We start from the raw sequence: 20,686 nt of genomic DNA on the forward strand, positions 1-20,686 counted from the left end.
GGCCGTGCTGCTCGCGAATTTCCATCGTCCTTCGTCTCTGCTCACAATGACACGTTGACGCCTCACTAAAGTAATTCTTTCTTTCGGACCAAGTGTGGTGAGTAAATCTATTTGGGGTGCGAGTGCAAAAAAAAATCAGATTGAGTGCAAAATGCTCGCATCCCTTCCTCGCTTGAGATGTGACCTCTGAATCGGCTCGAGACAGCAGACGTTTTATTTTACGGCCGCGGTGCCGTCGCAAAATCCTCGACTCATTTTTTTTTTTTTAGCTTCATTTTCTTCAATGCATGGCGATGGCACAAGAGCGGCGGCTCATGAATTGCTCGCAGAAGGTTATTACAGAGAGATAAACAGAAAGATTAAAAAAAAAAAAAAAAAATCTTCAAGTGATAAAGACGATCGATGCCCCTCCGGTGGTAACCGGCGCCGACGACTCCATCACCTTTAGGTGTCTCGCTCTCCATTTCTAATCATACTGCCCCCTCCCCTGACGACTCCTACCACCTCCTCACCTCTGGCACGGATGTTAATAAACTCAATTGAAGCCCTTGTTGCATCCCCTCAATCATCACCCGACTTAAAATAACACCAAAGGGAACAAAAGAGAACGGGGGCTAGCGTGTCGTCGTTATTAATTGTCCACCGGATGAATATCCCATTACAGTCGGACTGAGGAATTGAGACGGAGCGGCCCAAGTGTGTGTGTGTGTGTGTGTGTGTGTGTGTGGGGGGGGGGTTATCTGGTGATTAATGCTAAGTTCGCGCAATGCATGATTAATTTTGAAGCGCGAGTGGGTGTTTAATCACGGCCACATGCGATATGATCAATTATAGGGTGGAGGGGGAAAAAGAGCCGGATGATTAGACTACCTTTCGGCGCGGCGAACATATGTCACCCGAGGTTTAGTTGGTTCACTTGGAACTTGGAGGTAGAAATGAGGAATTAAAACCACAGAAGCTGTGCTAAATGGCCGTCGAAAAAAAAAATGTTGGACTCATTCAGTTCATTTTTAGCCTTGGAAACGCACTCACAGAGTTAAATTCATTTTTAAAAAATTAGAATAATAAAAATCCATCGGAATATTTTGCTTATGGACTTTAACTCATTCACGAACTGCCGAGTAAAAAAAAAATAAATAAATGGATCTTTGATGTCTTTGCCGACAACGACGGGAAATAAGTTAATACAGTGGGGGCCCGTTCTGCCGGTTAGCTGCGCAAGCTAACTCCGCCGATTGACAGCACCGACCAAATCCCAGAAAGCCGCATTCGGAATTGTCTGCCGTGATAAGCATCACGATAAATTCTTGAAAAGAGAAATTCAAACAATTTCTACAGCTCTCCGTCACGTCGTCCTGTCCAGAGTCAGCATAAGCGCAGAAATGGATGTTAGCGACGGTGCCGTTTAGTTGCAGTCGGGATTCAGAATATAAGCAACGTTCATGTTGTCAAATATTCACATGCCGAGAGATGCCGCCACGGGGCATCGACGACTACAAGTGGGGCATCTAGGAGAACCGAGTACCTAGTTTTGCAAGATTTAAACACTTCAGGTCCACACTATGGACTATAAACAAGAGATACCAAAAGTTTGAATCTGGTCACGAATCGAAAAATTCTGGTGAACTTTTACAGGACCTTGAATCTTTTTTAATTGTAATATACAAACAGTAACGACTCGTGATGGGAAAATGAAGCTTCAAATTTGCTTTGTGAACCAGTTGTAGTTGTTTTGGACTCCAGTAGATGGCGCACTGCTCAATATTGGGCTGAAAGCAAACTGACTTGCCATTTTTCAAACCCTTTATTTAAAGCAACAGTGCCATCTACAGGACTCAAAAATACGACAACTGGTTCATGAAGCAAATTTGAAGCTTCATTTTCCCAGAAAAACCCTCATTTTACTCTTTTTTTGTGTATTTTATTGAAAGAAACGGTTTCAGAGATTAACAAACGACTGAAAATCAATACACACACCTTACAAAAAAAAAAAACTTGTTCCGCTTTTCCATTCGGTTAACCCGCATTGATGTGAGAATATACGACGGAATCAATTACTTCAACCCCACAAAAAATTTTTTTTTTCGATTATTCAGGAGATTATCCCCCAGAAGTTGTTCCGGACATGGAGGGAAGGGGAAAAAAAAAAACCCAACAACTCCACACATGAGGATTCTTACACGGCGATGGAGCGACAGCTGCCTTATGGACTGCGCCACAGCAGTCCCACGCCACAAAGCACGGCCATCTGGTAAAGTGAGGCAAGCGAAAGCAAATCGCAAAACTTTCTGCCACGACGAGTCCTTCCTTTCCTTTTGTGCGCACATTTCAGCACACTTCATATTCTTTGCTGCTCATTCAAGGAACTAAACCGAGACAAGACAAGCGCAATTTATTTATTTATTTTTTTTCAAAATTCTGCCCGCCGAGCACGTTACGTTCAATAAAGCGGCGCTTTTATAAGACTGCGCTTCAAAACGCCGACTCGCAGCATTTTACTCTTCGTCCCACACACGCGAGCTGTTCTAAAAAGACTAACATTATTATTTTCTTTTTCTCGTGGAGCTCTGACCTCCCGCTGAGAATTTTCCGCCGACTGTTTAGCTGCGCAACATCTCCTAGCTCAAGAATAATTTGAGAAAGTGGCTTGAGTTTCAAAAGGAGGCCAACTCAAAGCGTCAAGAACCAAACGTGCTAGATGCTATTTGACACCGCGTACTTTATTGTGTCTCTCGTTTTTTTTTTCGTTTTTTTCAATTCGAGGGATTCACTCATCACTCTTCTGTCAGAGTCAATTAAAAAAAAAATACTTACTGCAGAAAATCCTATTCCAACACCATTCACAAGCGAAGCGTTGAGAGCCTCCGTACAGCGAGTTAACGTCCATCAAATACAACCAATCAGCATACTCATATTTTTTTTGTGCCACGGGTCGTTCGCAAAGTCAGTTTTGAGAGTAGATCATAAAAAATAAAAATGGCCACGTATGTCACTCCTCCAACTTCCATTCCGTGTTCTGCCTCCAGCGCAATCGTTTGAACGCGGAATTGCGACAGTGAATCAGGGTTAACGCGTCGCCTTCCGCCGCATCAGTTGGCGAAAAGGTCACATATCGCCGTGCAAAAAGGTGACGGCACTCTCATAACCGAGACTCCTGCTGTGTGTTTTATTTTTTCCGCGCCGTTATTGCGCCGTGAGTCGTCGTTATACGTCCCGCATTAGTTGACGGCTATTACGGGGAACTGTGGAATATAATTATACAACGGTGAAGAACGCAAGACCACGGGGGTTAATGCAAGTTGTTGTTCAAACGACAAATACTTCCAATGACGCAAAGACACTCGAGTAAGAATAAAGCGGCAACAACGTCAGCTCCGAAGGCCTCTGCCCAAACAATAAAAGCAGAGAAAAAATAACAAAAAAAAAACAACCCTAACTGTCATTGAATGTTGCATCTTGCTTCATTTTGCTTCAAGCTTAAGTAAGCACACTTGTTTCAATTTGCACAGAAAGATTGCAAAAAAAAAAATATCAATGTTTAGATAACTGTGCATACAGTGTCTGAATAAATTGGCTTGGGAAATTTGGGAGCGTGGCACATGTGAAGCGAGAATAAAAATTCAACCCATAGATTTAGATCACAATCAAAAACAATTTGTGAATAAGTATTAGGAAGCGCAAAAATTGAAAATTGGTTTGTACATGCAGTAATTTTTTTCAACATATAAATTGTGTGGCTTATATATATATATATATATATTTTTTTATTTTATTTTTTTTTTTATTTTATTTTTTAAGAGTTACTGCGGCTTATATACAGGTCCGGAAAATACGGTAATAATATCCTGACTGTTTTTTTTTTTTTTTGCACATATGCATACGCAAACGTAATAAAAAGCAGATTTTTGATTTTGAATGTCTAGCCTCGTCAACGCTATATTTTTGAGAAAGTATGCACACCTCATCGTTAATCGACAGAATAAGAAATGTACAGTTCTAACGTGCATTGCTTATTTGATTTCAAATCCCAAAATAGTCACAAGCCTTTTAAACAAATATTCACAAATGTGAGTTGTCACAAGCTGATTAAATTTAACATTGGGAATAATCAAACGGTTTTAAAAAAAAATAAATTGTTAATTAGTTTCATATTATGAAATGCCCTCTTTTTATTTCACATTTATTTATTATTTCACGCTTTAATTACCTTCTAAATCAGGAGTGGGCAAACTTTTTGATTGGCGGGCCACAATGTGTTCAAAAATTTGGGGCCGGACCAGGAGCAGATGGATGGAGTGTTTTGGTCACCTCACCTCATTGGATAAAAAAATACATTTAATTTTAAATGAAAGGGTGCTCATTTTTGGCTAGCTAGCCGAGCGGCGCGACTGAGACGTGATGCTAACCGCTAAGCTAACGTGAAATGGAGCGCGCCAAAACGTCGGGAGGAAACAAGTCTGGCTGGAATCGTGTGACAGAGAAAAGGAATCTACCAAGAACAACAAATTTGCATTTAAATGAGTCGAGAGAGAAAACGAAAATGAATTAATACATTTCCGCGTAAATTAGCAAGAAGCATGCGCTTTCAAGGTAGTTTAATATATATGAAATATTTATAATATCAGCATCGTTTTGCTCGAAATTGTCATATCTTTGGATTTTTGTTGTTGTTACTGTTTGTTTTATTGATTTTTTTTTTTTTATTTAGCTTCACCATTCGTGTCCCCACAATGCAATTTTACACAATTTACATTTATTGTTGTTGCCATTTGATATATTTTTATACATTTCATGCATGCAAAATCTACATCCAAATCTGTTTCACAACGTGTTTTCGTCCATTTAAATATGTTCAAAGCATATGGGAGGGGCTACGTTTTAACCAATAGCGAGCGAGTCTAAAACTGATGTTCACGCAACTGCAGCTATCTCGTTTCCGTCTCCATTTCCGTAACCGCATAAAAATGGTGTTCCGCTCGATGCCCGAGAGACGCATCATGTTTCGCCTTGTGACACCCCCCAAGGTCCCGAAGATAGATGAGCGCGTAATGGCTCGTGTTCGACCGTCACCTGTGACGCATTGTTGGTGGTCTGCAGCCAATAAATCATTTCCAATTTCCAGAACTGGATGGCGACGACATGTTAAGTGAGGTAACAAAACACACTCTTGGTCCCTCAAGTTATACTTTTTTTTTTTTCGAAAAAAACCCTTCGTATTAAAAAACGTTTCGGGCTTGCAAAACAACAACAAGAACACGGCACTCGCGCTTGCTCCCTCGCTTCGATCTCTCAAGTATGGCGCGCCAGCTGTTGCGGTATGCTAATTGAAAGCGTCTGCATTCATAAGAAGACGATGTTGCCGATGCCTTGGGCTTTTGAAGTCGGCATGCAGACTTGACAGTAAATTCTCCGACGTGATTGACGACTCACTTGTTCGCTTCTTTTACATTATCGTTATTGATTCACGTTTAACGGAACCGTTTAATCGTGTTTATTGTGTTCAAAGTGGTTGCTTGCCAAAACGGACGATGTCCACGAAAAACCCAGTCATCAAGACGTTTCTTCTGAACATCCGCTACTCGCTTAAAAATTTTGAGCATATGGGTGTCAAACTCAAATACGCAGTGGGCAGAAAAGTAAAATTGAACAAAGCGGCAGGCCTGCATTTAATTTTTCAAAAACGATATAAATACTGATTTTTTTATTAAAATTTTTAATTATAAGTGGTTTTATTCATGCAATACAATGTTTAGTTTTTTAAAATTACTGAGTTACTATTATCATATAGAATGTAAAATGGTATGGTTGTCATTTGGGAGAGCCTGGCGGGCCAAATAAAACTACATTGCGGGCCAAATTTGGCCCGCGGGCCAGAGTTTGACACCTTTATTTAAAGTAACCCAAATTGGGTAACATCGCAAACCCAACACCTGTTCCAAACGGGACCGAGCCAGTGCTAGGTTGTTTTTCCCAGTGCATTGGGTTACGGGTTTGACGGAGCATGTTGGGTCAAGATTTTGATCCAACATAGGATGAAAAAAAATAATTTTTTTTTTTTTTAAAAAGTCACATTTCAATGCAGGGGTGGACAAACCTTTTGATTGGTGGGCTACAATGGGTTCCAAAATTTGACAGAGGAGCCGGACCAGGAGCAGATGGATGGAGTGTTTTGGTCACCTCACCTCATCTGAGAACAAAAAAAAAATACATTTAATTTTAAATGAAAGTGAACACAAGCATGACAACAAAATATATATCTTTGACACACCACATTAACAAGATTTATTCGTTTAATTTTTTTCAACTTTGCCGGGCCGGATTAAAACGTTCAACGGGCCGCATATGGCCCCCGGGCCGTAGCTTGCCCACACCTGTTGAAATGTTCGGGTACATTTACATTCCTTTCAACTTTCACTTCCCAGCCAGTAACTCCCATTCACCGTTTCACACCCGATGCCGTTCCTGCCGCGACCTCCCCTTTATCCCTCCGACCTCAAGTCAACCGCCGAACCCACTGAGACACCAACGGGTTGGAAGAATGTGATATTTCATTGACTTCATCCAATACGACAACGACCACCATCTTCAGCTCAGTAACCTCATCTGCTAAAAATCCAAAGCTACCCGGCGAGTGGGTTCCGAAAACAACACTGTATATATTTTGATACTCAATTACTTGTTCTATTTAAAAAAATAAATAAACTGAAGGAAGGATGACATTCGCATGCCTTCGACATGTAACAAACTCTTCCTAAAATCACAATCGGCGTCATTACAAAGAAGCATTTATATTTATTTCAGGCCAACCTCAATGTTCCGTCAATGGCTGACGGTCTTTTGGGTCGCACGTGCACACACATGGAGACACACAAAGCATGGCGATTGATTTGTGGAGCGCTGCGGTCGAGCAGACCTGACTGGTCTCGCCCCCTGGGTCAGACGCACAATCGGCAGCGGATGTGCTGCTTCTAAACTGTCCCTGGGCACCATTTCAAATCTCTGTAGATTCCTAATATTGATTTGAACTCTTTCTCCAACCGCCAGCGTCTCCTCCACCTCCATCATGTTGTCTTTTGCTTCTTGTTTTTCTTTCTCATTTTTTTCCCCCTCTTCCCCGTAGAGCCTCTGTTGTTTTGTGTCTTATTCCCAGAGGAAATTTAGAGATAAATAAAAGACGGGCATCTTTAAAATTGCAGCCACCGAGGATGGAAGAGGAGGAAGAAAGAAAAAAAAAAAAAAAAAAACGTAGCATGACAACAGTCAAATCGACTTACTGTTGTGGCAGAGGCAGCAAAGCATTGTCATGCAAAAAAGGTTGCGGGAGCGGCAGAAACGAAAAATGTCAAGTTTGATTTGAATGCATCAGGGCCTGTCATTGCAAAGCAAATAGCCACTTCCGCCAGCCGCTATCTCTCTGTCAAGGCGTGTTCAATCACTTGTGGATACGTGTGGAATATAAAGTCATACTGTATGCGTCTCCGGCACAGGTTGGTGGGATGAGACCACTTGATTTGCCAATTTGCTTCCATCGTTGACTTAACTTTTGTAGCCATCTGTACTTTGACTTCATCACAGAGTGTGATAGGGCTGAGCAATTAATCAAATTCAAATTGACATTACAATTTATATATATATATAAATATATATATATGAGAGAGAGAGAGAGAAAAAATACATGAAAGAGGGGAAAAAAAAATATTAAATGGCAGCTGTAATTTTGTGGGGGTGGGTGGCGGGGATCACAGTGACTGTAAAAAGAGGCCAGATCGTTTGCTATTACGGATGGGGTTTAATAAAAAAAAATAATAATAAAATAAAAAAATATACAATTAATTCCCATTGTTTAGACCAGGGGTATTCAATGAAAAGTCACAGGGGTTCACTGCTAACATTTCTTCAAATTAAAAGGCCCGAACCAAAGTGCAACCTCTCTTATTGTCTAGCCTATGTTCACATTTTTATCTAGTTTCTATATTTTGAGTCATTTTCCACTAAATATTTCGCAATGTTCCTATTAAACACATTTCCCAGTCAAATAAAGTCGAGGCGTTTAATTCAAATTCAAGAAAATGTAAAAGAGACTTCAGAGAATTTAAGGGTGCCACTTACAGGGGGAAAAAAATTAAAATATCTCCTGCAGAAATAAATCAAGTGCTGAGCATTGAGTTAACATCTTTTCTGAAATCAAAGAGTTACCAGCCTAAAAAAACGGAAGGCCTAATTTTCCAAGTAAAACGGGTCAACATGTTAAGTAAATCAATAAAAATGGCTGTTCTAATAAAAAAATTGAAACCAAGCTTTGACTCCACCTTATTAATTTATTTTTTTAACTTCTCGTCATGTGAAAAAATTAGCTTGTGACTGCCCTGCCAGTGACTTAAATCGGGGTTGGAACGGATTTGCTTTATTATTTCACACATTGGGTTTTTGTGTTTCAATAAATGTTTGTGCAACTGCATTTCATCACTTCTTCACACCTGCCCCATCACTGAATGTTTTTGGTTTGTTTGTTTCGACAAAATCCATAATACTTTTAGTGAACATTCGTTTGAACGCCGCTGGGCAGCAAACGATAATTCAAAAATCTATCAAACTGCGCTCGAAGTTCGACGTTTTGGCGTGCTCTCACCTCAGACTGCAGCGGACAACTTTGCGCAAGAGAGCGGTGAGGCACAATGGTTTAAAAACAGCTGCTGGCAGAACGAACAAACATTTCTCCGTCCATTCATTTTTAAGACAACCATGCAAACTTCTGAGCAGGCGATGCTATCCGCAACACTCACTTCCGCTTTGGTGCGCGATTGGGTGGATCGGAAACAAAAGATGTGATTGGCTCAGCTCAGTGACGCGTTTACCGTAATAACTAGAATAGCAGTGTGCATGTTTCAATGCGCCATGAACAAAATTCTGATCGTGTACATTTATCGTAGATTGGTCATGAGTCCGGTCCGAATCATCAGTCGGTTGTCCATGAAAATATTTAAGCATTTTTAACTTGTATTTGTATAAAGTTAATTTTGTCTTATTATTATTTACATTTTGACTGAGAAAAACTCGCCAAAACATGTCAGGTAATGAACCAACCTAAAACGATATTGTCTGCTATAAATGAATCTGTCAAAATATTTTTAACTTGGTTACACCTGCATACAATCTGTTAAATCCAATAAATACTTAAAATAAATAATGCAATCAAAATGAATTCATTGCTTGTGTTTATTGAAAAATATATGGGAAGAAACCCTTGAGAAAATAATCACATCTCAATATTGAGGGGGGTTGGTATATTACCTTTTTTTTTTTTTTTTTTAAATCATTCTTTGAGTTTGTGTGAGTGGCCTCCCCTCACCTACGCTCACACAAGAAGTGATGGCAGCAGATAGTGCCCTTTCATTAGTTGGCACAGCAAAGACAAGGCAGCGGTGGCTCACGGGCACAGACAACCTCACCGCAGGGGTGCAGCAGCTTTAAACACTAATTAGGATGACTTTGGGAGACAAAAAAAAAGAGAAAAAGGTAGGGTTGGGCTAGAGAAGGTGATGCACTCCAGTAAAGAGGACATGCCAGACATAAATGGGCAAAAGCAGTAATGGCCCAAGTGGCGATGCTTTAAAAGGTTTGAAAAGAAATCAGGAGCATTTCCAATGATAGATGTCCAAGAGGTTGCCTTTTACCGCAATCAGACAGGTCGCTGATGAGAGAGGCTGTCTAAAAATAATCCCGCCGGGCATGAAGTGGACAGGTCCTTGGCAGCTGTTCAGGTCGGGGGGCCGGCGGGTCCAAAATGTCATTCATCACTCATTACTCGCTGTGATTTTAACCCGACGAGAAGGCGACCGCCAGGAAATGTTGCAGCCGTTTACCGTAACATCACGCTTTTTGTTCACCCACGCGTGACGTCGGGAAGTTGACTTCGCTCTTAATTTAGTGCCGTGGCTATTAGCAAAAACTTATTGCATTGCTTTAAAAATCTCTGAAATTAACACCATCTCAAACACAATAAATCTGCCAGCCACCTAGTGGTCGACAGTGGAATTACACTCAATAGAAATGACAGTGAGACCAAAATACAGACTATTAACTGCTGTGAAATATATATATATATATATATATATATTTTTTTTTTTTTTGGACAAATCATTGTTGAAGCTGCCCAACACTGCAATGGGCTTCTTTAGCCAGCAGAGGACCGATGCTGCGTAGGCGGGCGAATCCCTCGGTGTTTAGAGGCAGGACAGGCTACTTTTGCTTAGGGGCCCTCTGCGAGATAAACACGCACACACACAGACTGCACCGCATCTGGCTGCCTCTCGGCCATGTCAGTGCTCTTTCGGTAAATAACACGATTCATTATCCGCAAGAAGCCTCCAAAGAACCTCCATGGAATTGAAGCGAGTTGTACCAAACAACACCGGAAGCAGTCCGACATCATTACGACTATGTTCAGTAGCGCAGAGTCAGTGCCTGGATGACTGCTACATCTCCAGTGTGCGGCATAGCTTCCTGAAAAGCTGAACCGGTGTTATAAAAAACAAATAAATAAATAAAATCATTGGCAAAAACGAGGTGGAACTGTTGAACTGCAAACGGGAAGTGAGGGAAGAATCTCATTGGATCAACAAAGAGATCTGGAGTTTTGTTTGCCGAAAAAAATAGAGTGAAGAATTTATATCAGATCAGAATGCCCTTTATTGTCATTGTACTCAGTAGTGCAATACAACAACAATTTTATTTGACATGTATATATATATATATATATATATATATATGTATATATATATATATATATATATATATGTATATATATATATATATTTATATATATATATATATAAAATAGATGAAATAATTACATAGAAAATAAACGTGAAATTAGATACACCAAAACACATTATGTCGCCGTTCTGCAAGATAAGGGTAGTTGTGAGTGAGAGTTGAGCATGGAGATGGCTCTCGGGAAGAAACTGTTTTTCAGTCTGTTAGTCTTTGTTTTGATGCACCTGTAGCGCCTGCCAGAGGGCAACAGGTCGAAACAGGTGAGAGCTCGGGTGCGTATTGTCTTTGATGATATTGAGAGCTCTGCTGAGGCACCGGGTGGTGTCGATGTCCGAAAGGGAGGGGAGAGGGCAGCCGATAATGGAATCAATTTGCCTGAAATGAATTGAAATGTCATTAATCTGTTGTTTGTTTGTTTTTTTGTTACACCTAATCAAGAAAATAGCACTGCATTTTAAAATTGGATAAGACAACAAAGACATAAAATGCTTTTATGACGTGGAATTAATCAGAGAGAGAGAGAGAGAAAGCGAGAGAGAGAGACAGAGAGAGAGAAAGAGACAGAGAGAACAAGAGAGCAAGAGAGAGAAAGAGAAAGAGAGAGAGAGAGTGTGAGAGAGAGAGGGAGGGATTTTGAGAGAGAGGGAGGGATGGCGAGAGAGAGAGAGGGAATGCGAGAGAGAGAGAGAGAGAAAGAGACAGAGAGAGCGAGAGAGAGAAAGTGAAAGAGAGTGAGAGAGAGTGTGTGAGAAAGAAAGAGAGGGATTGTGAGAGAGAGACAGAGAGAGAGAGAGACAAAGAGAGAGATAGGGAGAGAAAGAAAGAGAGAGAGAGAAAGAGAGAGATAGGGAGAGAAAGAAAGAGAGAGAGAGCGAAAGAGAGAGAGAGAGATAGGGAGAGAAAGAAAGAGAGAGAGAGCGAAAGAGAGAGAGAGAGAGAGAAAGAGACAGAGAGAGCGAGAGAGAGAAAGTGAAAGAGAGTGAGAGAGAGTGTGTGAGAAAGAAAGAGAGGGATTGTGAGAGAGAGACAGAGAGAGAGAGAGAGACAAAGAGAGAGATAGGGAGAGAAAGAAAGAGAGAGAGAGAAAGAGAGAGATAGGGAGAGAAAGAAAGAGAGAGAGAGCGAAAGAGAGAGAGACAGAGACAAAGAGAGAGATAGGGAGAGAAAGAAAGAGAGAGAGAGAGAGACAAAGAGAGAGATAGGGAGAGAAAGAAAGAGAGAGAGAGAAAGAGAAAGAGAGAGATAGGGAGAGAAAGAAAGAGAGAGAGAGCGAAAGAGAGAGAGAGAGAGCGAAAGAGAGAGAGAGAGGGAGGGATTGCAAGAGAGAGAGAGAGAAAGAGAGAGATAGGGAGAGAAAGAAAGAGAGAGAGAGAGCGAAAGAGAGAGAGAGAGAGAGAGAGAGAGAGAGAGAGAGAGAGAGGAGCATATTTGTTATGTCTGTTCCATGCTCCTTGTGAGTGTATTGATTTGCTAACTCTCAAAACTGCTGGGTCAAAAGTAACGAAAGTTAAGTCCGGTTCAATTTTTTTTGGGGGGGGTAAAGATTCAGCATTATTGTTTTTTGGTTTGTTTTTGATGCCTTTTCCTGACGCCACGAAACCCTCCTGATCCGAGTTCAGCATCCCATCCTAGTAAATAGTATGTTCAAGACAAATTCTGAACATTTGTTTTGCCAGATTCTAAACTCGAGTAGAAAGCGATGTTCCTACGCACGGCACTTGTGATGCACAGTTGGTCGTGTTCCCCAAAAGGCTCAGACAGCGAACGTGTCGGCCGCTGCTCCATTTAGGAAGCCCGGTCGGTGTCAGCGCACGTCCCGTCCCGGCCACCGAGGACCTAGCCTGATTCTTTCACCTGAACGCCTCACACGAGGCTTTACTTTGGTGAATGATGAGCTGCGCTCGAGTGGGCTCCTGTCAGACGCTGTGAAGGTCAGTCGTCTTCATTTTTAGTTTTTTTTCCACATTATTATTATTTTTTTTTTCAATCGGCAACATTTGGCCTATTGACGCATATTTGTCGTCACGAAAAGTTCGCGGCAATGTGTCTTTTTTTTTTTTTTTTTTTTTTTTTGCATTTTAGCATTTGGGATGACTTTTATAATTTGCCTGCCCAATTATTTATTTATTTTAAATAAAAAAAAATTAGCTAATTAACAGACTTTTCAGTGCAATATACAGCTCATATAAGATTTGGAGAATCTTGAAAGTGAAATGTTTTGTATGTGTCCTAGTTTATTTTATTTTATTATTATTTATTTATTTTTTTTTTTACAAACTCTGTTCTGAGCGCAGCCCTTGTTCTGACCCAGTTTTCAATTTACAAGAAGTTCCAAATAAACAACTGCTTCAATATATTCGACGTTATAGATGCTAACTAATGCATCGCTACGGTTATGTTTATTCCATTTTGGACACGCACGCACAAAAACAGGATTTGATTCGACAATGTGACCTTTTGCCTTAAAAAAAAAAAAAAAAAAAAGCAAACAAACACTATTTTGGTCTATTTTCAAACCAAATAGTGACGGACAGATAAATATTAATGGGATCAAGCTGCATTGGGATTTCACCAGGGACCCCTATGAATTTTTCATCGGCGTCAAAACTGCAGCCGCGCTTTGGGACCTGTTCAGGCATCCGCGTGAACTTTATGTCAGGAGCGGGATGATGTTGCGTTTAGATGCTACAACTGGAGTGAGGACGGATTCTTTGTGGACGGACGGGGAAACAAATGCGTGCGCATCATTTGAATTGCCGTGCAGCACTTTTCTTTTTTTCTTTTTTTTTTTCCCTCCCAAGCTTCAGGGTTGGAGGTCAGACGGTGAGAAAATGAGACATCGGCGAAGCCGAGGGCATCCCATAATATACGCGCACGTCCGCCGCGTGTGGCCGTGGAGAGCCGGCAGAGGTCTCTATTTGGGTTCGCGTCGTGTTTACGAGGGGTCGGGCGCTGTCAAACAGAAAAACGTCTCGCCACCTCGCACGAGCGACCGGTCCCGCTCGCCGCGGAGGTTTGACATCCTGGATAAAGAGGAGGACGCGACGGACGGCGCTTGATCAGGATTTAATGAGACGAAGGCAGTTGGAAGGTGAATCAAAACAAAGGAAATGAGAAGAGAGGCAATACGGGGGAATATTTCGGTGAGCTCTCAAGAGAGAATTCCAAACCACCGCAAACTCCGACCACAATTAGTAATGATGTTATTCAATTCATACGTCTCTCAGAAATGAAAATTACTTTGATATCTTTGATACTCCAGCTCTCATTGGGCCTCATTAGACAAACCAAAAGGTAATTAGCTCCAAAAGAAAAGGCAAAAGTATCGCAGCAAGATGACCTCTTTTTTTTGCCACGGCCAGAAGAAAACAAACATTAGCGCTCATGCAACATCGTTTAAAGATCCTCTTGTTGCACAAAATAATGGCGGGCGCTCATAAATCAGAAATGATTGCAACTACATCCAAGGAGGTGAAACAATTGCTGGATGAAACTGAAAAAGTATTTTAAAGTATATATATATATTAGTGCTGTCAAGTGATTAATTTCTTTAACTAATTAATCACAAAAAATTCCATGATTAATCATGATTAGTCACATTTTTCAACTACTATTGGCGAAGCTGATAACAGATATTTACTTGAATAATATCTTGGAATTGATGCAAAATCACCAAATATGAAGTCGATTGAATTCAAAGCCCGTTCTAATAGCTTTCTTGGATTCTTGAATACGATCTTAAATGGAGACATCTTTGCAGACATTTATTTTCAAAACATTTCTCAAAACTGCCCGCAAGCGCCACACTCCAGCAGTGTTGGTTTGCAAGGCCCAGTGGTAACTTCAACGCGGTGTTTTGTTCTGAGACGTGCTAAAGATGTGCAGCTAATATGGCACAATATTTGTAAAGTATGCAAATTGTTTTTGAAGTAAATCAAACTGAGTTAACTGAGTTAAAATATTTAATTTAATTTTGACAGCCCCAATATATATATATATATATATATACATACGCACGTACACACCACCCTATTGTACCGTCATCACCCCTGCCCCCAGACGACCGGATCCTAATAATGCAAACGTAAAAGCCGTTTTCCCCGGTTTGTAGTGTTTAGGGAGACTCGGTTCTCTTTTCAAAGCCGTTTGCGTAATGCGGTTGGCACATGAAGCAACAGCTCACCAGCAGCAGCGGCAGCAACATTTAATGCGACGAGCCGCTGTGAACAAATGAGCCCGAAACGACCGCAGCCGTGTTGTTGTGTGAAGCTTTGCCGCCAAACTCCCCGGGAGTCGTGCTAACTTTCCCTAAAGACACAAAAGAACCGAGGGATTGGATGCACTGCGCGGGCACAAGGCCGATAAAATCCACGATTCGAAGCGCTCGTCGGAACAAGCTTCCCGCTGAAATTGCCGCGCAACAATCTGTTACCTCGCCGTCGCGCCGCTGCAATTATACAACACGCATGCTGTTGCTTTTTAATGTTCACGCTGACGCCCGCGCTGTGCAAAATGGGGAAGTCTTACTGATCGACTCGCGGCGACTCCGAAACAAACATCCTACACGTCGCACTGGAAGGAGAACAGAATATAATGTACGTGGGGGGGGGGAAATAAACACGACAGATAGCCATATCTTCTCCCACAAAATCATAAAAAAAAAAATGTACGCGACTGATTGGCTTGCACGAATTTAGAAAAAAAATTAAAATTTTTCTCATGATCATCTTAATTTGTCCAACTTGGACACAGCAGATGCTCTTTTCTTCAAATCCATTTTATAATATTTGTAATATTTCAAAGCAGTTTTTTTATTTTTATTGTTATTTTTTTAATAAACGCTCAAAGTGTTTTCAAGACAAACCGAAGCGTCTGCTTTCACTAAGCCGCCCGTGTCCAAGTCTTTAGATTGGTTGCCGTTTGACTTTGTGCCAGTCTGTTTGGATTTAGCACAACATATGTCGATCAAGAACAAAACGCACGTGATCATTTTCAGGAAAAAAAAAAAAAAAAAAATGGCGGTAAAATGCACTACAATGGCAAGCTGCGGAGGCCATATTGCGAAACTAATGGGATCAAGCTTTATATTTTTTTTTCCCGAACCATAATCATCAATTCAAATTTAAGCATGGGAGGCTTCAATACGCTCGCCATATGGTCTGCGTTTTTGCTATAATATAAATTAATGTTTTAAATAAAGATTTGCGATCGCATAGGAACAAGTTCTGTGCCTCACAATCTCATCATTTAGAGTCAACGTTACTCTTAATGGACCTGGAACCAAAATGACAGAAAATAGAAAATAATCTTGACACATTTCCAGCTTTGCACTGCCCTCTTGTCATCGATAAAACCGGCTAAAAATCTGGCGGCCATGTTGGAAAGGGCAAAATTCGACATCAAAAGCATGGCATGCGCATACAGTCTGTGGCGGCCATGTTGGAAAGGGCAAGTGTCCCATCGCAGGTTCTCAAAAGCGTTATCTTAGCATCTCCGTTGAGATGGACGTCACTGAAAGAAACGAGCCAGAATTTATCTTCGCTCACGAGGTGATTCGAGAACTTCCGTGCGAGGTCTCATTTGCGCCTTTTTCGATTGGGTTCCCCATTGGTCGCTATGGTAGCCGGCATTGGACGTTTTGAGAATTGGATCAAGATTCAGACGCTGGGGATTTTAATTGACATCCAATTTGATTGAGCTGACCGATGGCGCGCTGGCCGCTGCTTTCATTTGATCACCTGATCGCATTTACCGCTGGATAATTGCGAGCTTGAGCCGCCGATGATGAACAAAGTAGGGCCCCTCCTCGCGTCTCATTCCGAAATCACAGCGAGATTGTGTAATCGACTCCATGAATGGCTTTTCCATTCTACGAATCCATCAGAATTAATGCGACTTGATTGAGCATCCACTGTGGCTCTGATTAAAAAAAAAAAAAAAAAAAATGAAGACGCAAGATGAGCTTCATTCAAAACATAAGCGTGCCCCTCGCTGTGTTGTCCCCGAATCTGCTCTCACGCACCGATCCGATTACCTCTCCCTCCGACAGGAGGTAACCATTAAAGCTGAAGTTCCGGGACGTAAATGGACACGGCGGCAAGTTGAGAATAAAATGGCGTGGTGCAAAAAAAAAAAAAAAAAAGTTTGATAAGAAAATCAGTGGGTGGGGAGGAGACACACACGGAGAGACGTGTGATTAGATATCAGCGACAGAAAGATAAAAGCCGATGCCACGAATATCTTGAGGAATCCAAAAACGTGCCCGCCCACGTTGACTCGTTGGCCTTCATTCACTGCCAGCATCGGTAAAATAAGTGGACTTTTTGACGTATAAACCCGTCAACGGGAGTGAATGAGTTACTTTTTTTCACAAGTTCGGCGGGCCGGTTCAAAACATTTAACGGGCCACATGTGGCCCCCGGGCCGTAGCTTGCCCACGCCTCCTCTAGGTGGTAACGAGCTAATTTTCTTGACATTTTCAATTTCAGGGTTGACGCTGAATCAAAGCCAGTTAATATGCATGCGCCGCAGCTTTTCAAAGCCTGAAATGCTCGAATGCTATTGGCCAACCTTTTGCCTGTCGATATCTCTCCCGCAACCCTTTTCTCCTCTGGCAGCCCCCAAGACCATATTTCTGCCGTCAGTTCACATCCAGAGCGGGAGAGAGCCAGCTGGCCTTCATCTTCGTCCCCAGCCGGAAAGCCATCGGGCTCCACATCCACGGAAAACGGACATTTGAAGCCAGAAGAATCGCGCGGGTGTGCCAAATAGCAAAGCGCCATTAAGCGCTTGATGCATGGCGGAGCAACAAAAGAGCGTGAGATGGAGGCAAGGGGGGGCGGGGTTTGGGGGGTAAGACTGCCATTTTCTGTTTTATTAAGATAATTGAAGGTGAGGCAGTACCTTTCAAGGTTATTTCACGGCACTCACGTGCGGAATGTTCCAATCGGCCCGAATATCAGCTGTCAACGATGCCGGCGTACGTTTCTCCACAGCGCAGCGACTCATCGCACAAGTCGAACGGCATCCGCTAGTTTGCTGATTGCCGTCTTGCTGCAGCCAACACGGACCGGAAACATTGTCATCGGGCAAGTCGATTTTCCACCCCGGCTCGTACCTAGCGAGTCCAATTTCATGTCGGCTACGCCGGCGATGATGAGCCCGCCTTCAAAGCAAAGCTTTTTTTCCGCGTTATACCGCGGATGATAACGTTTAAGAAGGCATTCTCGGGCCAGGCCTCTTGACAGAACAAGGGGGAAACGAAATCAAAGCTGAATTCGAATATTTTCTCGGCTTCTCCTCGCTCGGCTCGAGGAAACTGAAAAACATTCCGGGATTCTTGAAGAGGACTCGCGCAGATCACGAATGAGTTCATTGCAATTTGGAAAGCATTCATTTATTCACTGCCGGCCTTGAAAAATGAATGTCGTTTTTTCCTTCTAAATCCGTCAATGGCCGTGAATGCATTAACTCAAGATTTAGAAAAAAGCTATTGTGACGATAAATATCAGGTGAGATTGGTTCTTGAATCGTGGTTCGCCACACAGTCAAAATATTTTGATGATTAGTGGAAAAAGACCCGTGGCCAATTAACTACATTGCTCGTTATTGTCAGGCAAAACTGTCCACAGTTGCAAAACATCCAAGTGGAAACAGAGTTAGCTTCTGCTTCTGAAAAAAAAACAAAAGCCCCCATAGAAGTCGTCAGAAAGTCACTCGTTGAATTTTTGCTCATGGAAATGATCAAACCCGAGCTGCGAAAGGGCCGGAGAAAAATCGCAGCTCTGATAGTTCTCCGTTTGAAAAGCAACGGAGAGTTGGCAAAATACAAAAGACGCAAGGCTGAGAGGCATTTACAAAGGATTCAGCGTTGCGGTGTGACTGCTTTTTGTGCGGGGCATGCGACGGCCAATTCACTTCATTTTTGCATTGTCCTTTTGAGTTTTTTAAAAAGTAAAATTTTTTGTTTACAGTCATCAAGCATCTTATTAGTCAGGCGTGGGCAAACTACGGCCCGGGGGCCACATTAAATGTTTTAATCCGGCCCGATGATGTATAAAAACGAACCACAATCTAGAATTGGGCTATCGCGACACGGATGATTATCGACTAGTTGACATCATTGACACCGATTCCAGGAGAAAAGGTATAGCAGTCTATCTCCTTTACGGATGTCCATTTTATACCATGGTGGACACATGTTATTCAACACACTCAAAAAAATATTTGTGACTAGTCGTTATGCTTTAAAAGGCCACTGGGAAAGTCGACTAGTCCATAAACTGTCAATACAAACCCTAAAGTGAAGCATTCCTGATTCAGAAACTTTCACTAATAAGTTATTCACTGGCCACGCCCCAAAAAATACAAGAGTGCTAATTCACAGATAATGGCTATTTTGACGTTTTCTGATGTTACTGCCCAAGGAAATGGGGTGCCGCGTAGATGGAACAGTTTGGAAGGCACCCCGGGGAGGGTGGTGGGGTTAAAAATGCCACAGTGGATTAATTCACCTGCTGCCAAAGCGGCGGCCCGCTGTTTCGATTGACGGTCCCGCAGCTGTCCTCGCTGGCTTTGATGTGTGAGGCGGCCAGAGAAGGACGTGTGAAGTTGGAGGGACCTCAGGGAGAACCTGGAAAGAAAGTCCAGATTGGAGGGGCGTGCATGTGATTGACAGAACCTTTGTTTTTTTTTGTGTGTGTTTGATCAGTCATGTGAGAAACGGGCTGGGACAAGTGAGCAGCATGGACATGTGTGCACCTGTGCGCGTGTAGCTAGGAGACCGTCCCCATGGAGACTGCGCCGCCAAGCAGTGAGTCAGGAGAGCCCGCGTGCACGCTTCCCACGGGTGCCTGAAACTCCACTGCATCAATCCAATTACAAATTATTTATTTATTTATTCATGAATTTGTCTTTTTATGTATTTATTTATTTATTCATGTATTTATTTATCTATTTATTTATTTATTCATGTATTTATTTATTTATTTATTTATTTATTCATGTATTTATTGATCTATTTATGTATTTATTTATTCATGTGTTTATTTATTTATTTATTCATTTATTAATTTATTCATGTATTTATTTAACTATTTATTAATTTATTTATTTATCTACCTATTTATTTATCTACCTATTTATTTATTTATTTATTCATTCATTCATTTATTTATTTATTTATTTATTTATCTACATATCTACCTATTTATTTATTTATTTATTATCCTGCAGGGGGCGGAGCCAGAATTTATCACAATTTTAAATGTTGCTTTTTACATAGATTTGCTGCGACGAACAAAAACTTCTCGGCCATGTCTGCTAAGGTGTGAATTTTTAAACGCAATTTACTAAGACTTCACTGTTCCGAAAGATTGTTTTAGATTTTTTTTTTTTTTTTTTTTTTTTGCGGTCCTCGTAAATATAGTTTCATTTCTCAAATCCAGGATCCAAAACAAATACAGCCATAAAATGCACATAAAAAATGACAGCACGGTCAAGTCAACTGTGTTGGTGTTTGACAAAGCATCAGAAGAGATTAAGCATCCTGATTTGCATTCAACAACACAACATGTCAGTCGTCAGTCAAACAAAGGCAGCTGCTATTCCGTGATACTTGGTATCAGTCGCGCTTGTTTGTTGTTTTAATTGTGTTTCATGCCAAATGAACTTCAAAAGTGCAAATTTTCAAAGAAAGCAGCGGAAACAAAGATAGACGCTCATCTCGCCGCCCACACACTGCGGCACAAACAGCTTTCACTTTGTCACCGCAAATCAGCCTGACAACACTCAACTCTTAGTCGGTCTTGGAAGACACAACAGCGATGAGTGGGAAGCGGGCATGAGTGGAACTCTCCGTTTGCTCAAAGCGCTGATTTCCACTTGAAGAGAATACTGCAGCACGATGTAA

General features: G+C 41.6%; 1 long non-coding RNA gene across 1 annotated transcript in view; it reads right to left on the bottom strand.

Moving 5' to 3' along the window:
* Positions 1-11,050: 11,050 nt before the first annotated feature.
* The window catches only part of LOC148341475 (uncharacterized), a 64,644-nt gene continuing 55,008 nt past the window's right edge, over positions 11,051-20,686 (bottom strand). Inside the window, exons 2-3 of the long non-coding RNA XR_015842378.1 lie at positions 19,290-19,408; positions 11,051-11,151 (exon numbers count right to left, since the gene is read on the bottom strand). This is a non-coding gene — a long non-coding RNA (uncharacterized LOC148341475). The remainder of the gene's footprint in view (positions 11,152-19,289; positions 19,409-20,686) is intronic.

Source organism: Idiotropiscis lumnitzeri, chromosome 2, assembly GCF_059441095.1.
Source record: "Idiotropiscis lumnitzeri isolate Australia: NSW breed Sydney's pygmy pipehorse chromosome 2, RoL_Ilum_1.0, whole genome shotgun sequence".
In the NCBI taxonomy this organism is placed as follows: Eukaryota; Metazoa; Chordata; class Actinopteri; order Syngnathiformes; family Syngnathidae; genus Idiotropiscis; species Idiotropiscis lumnitzeri.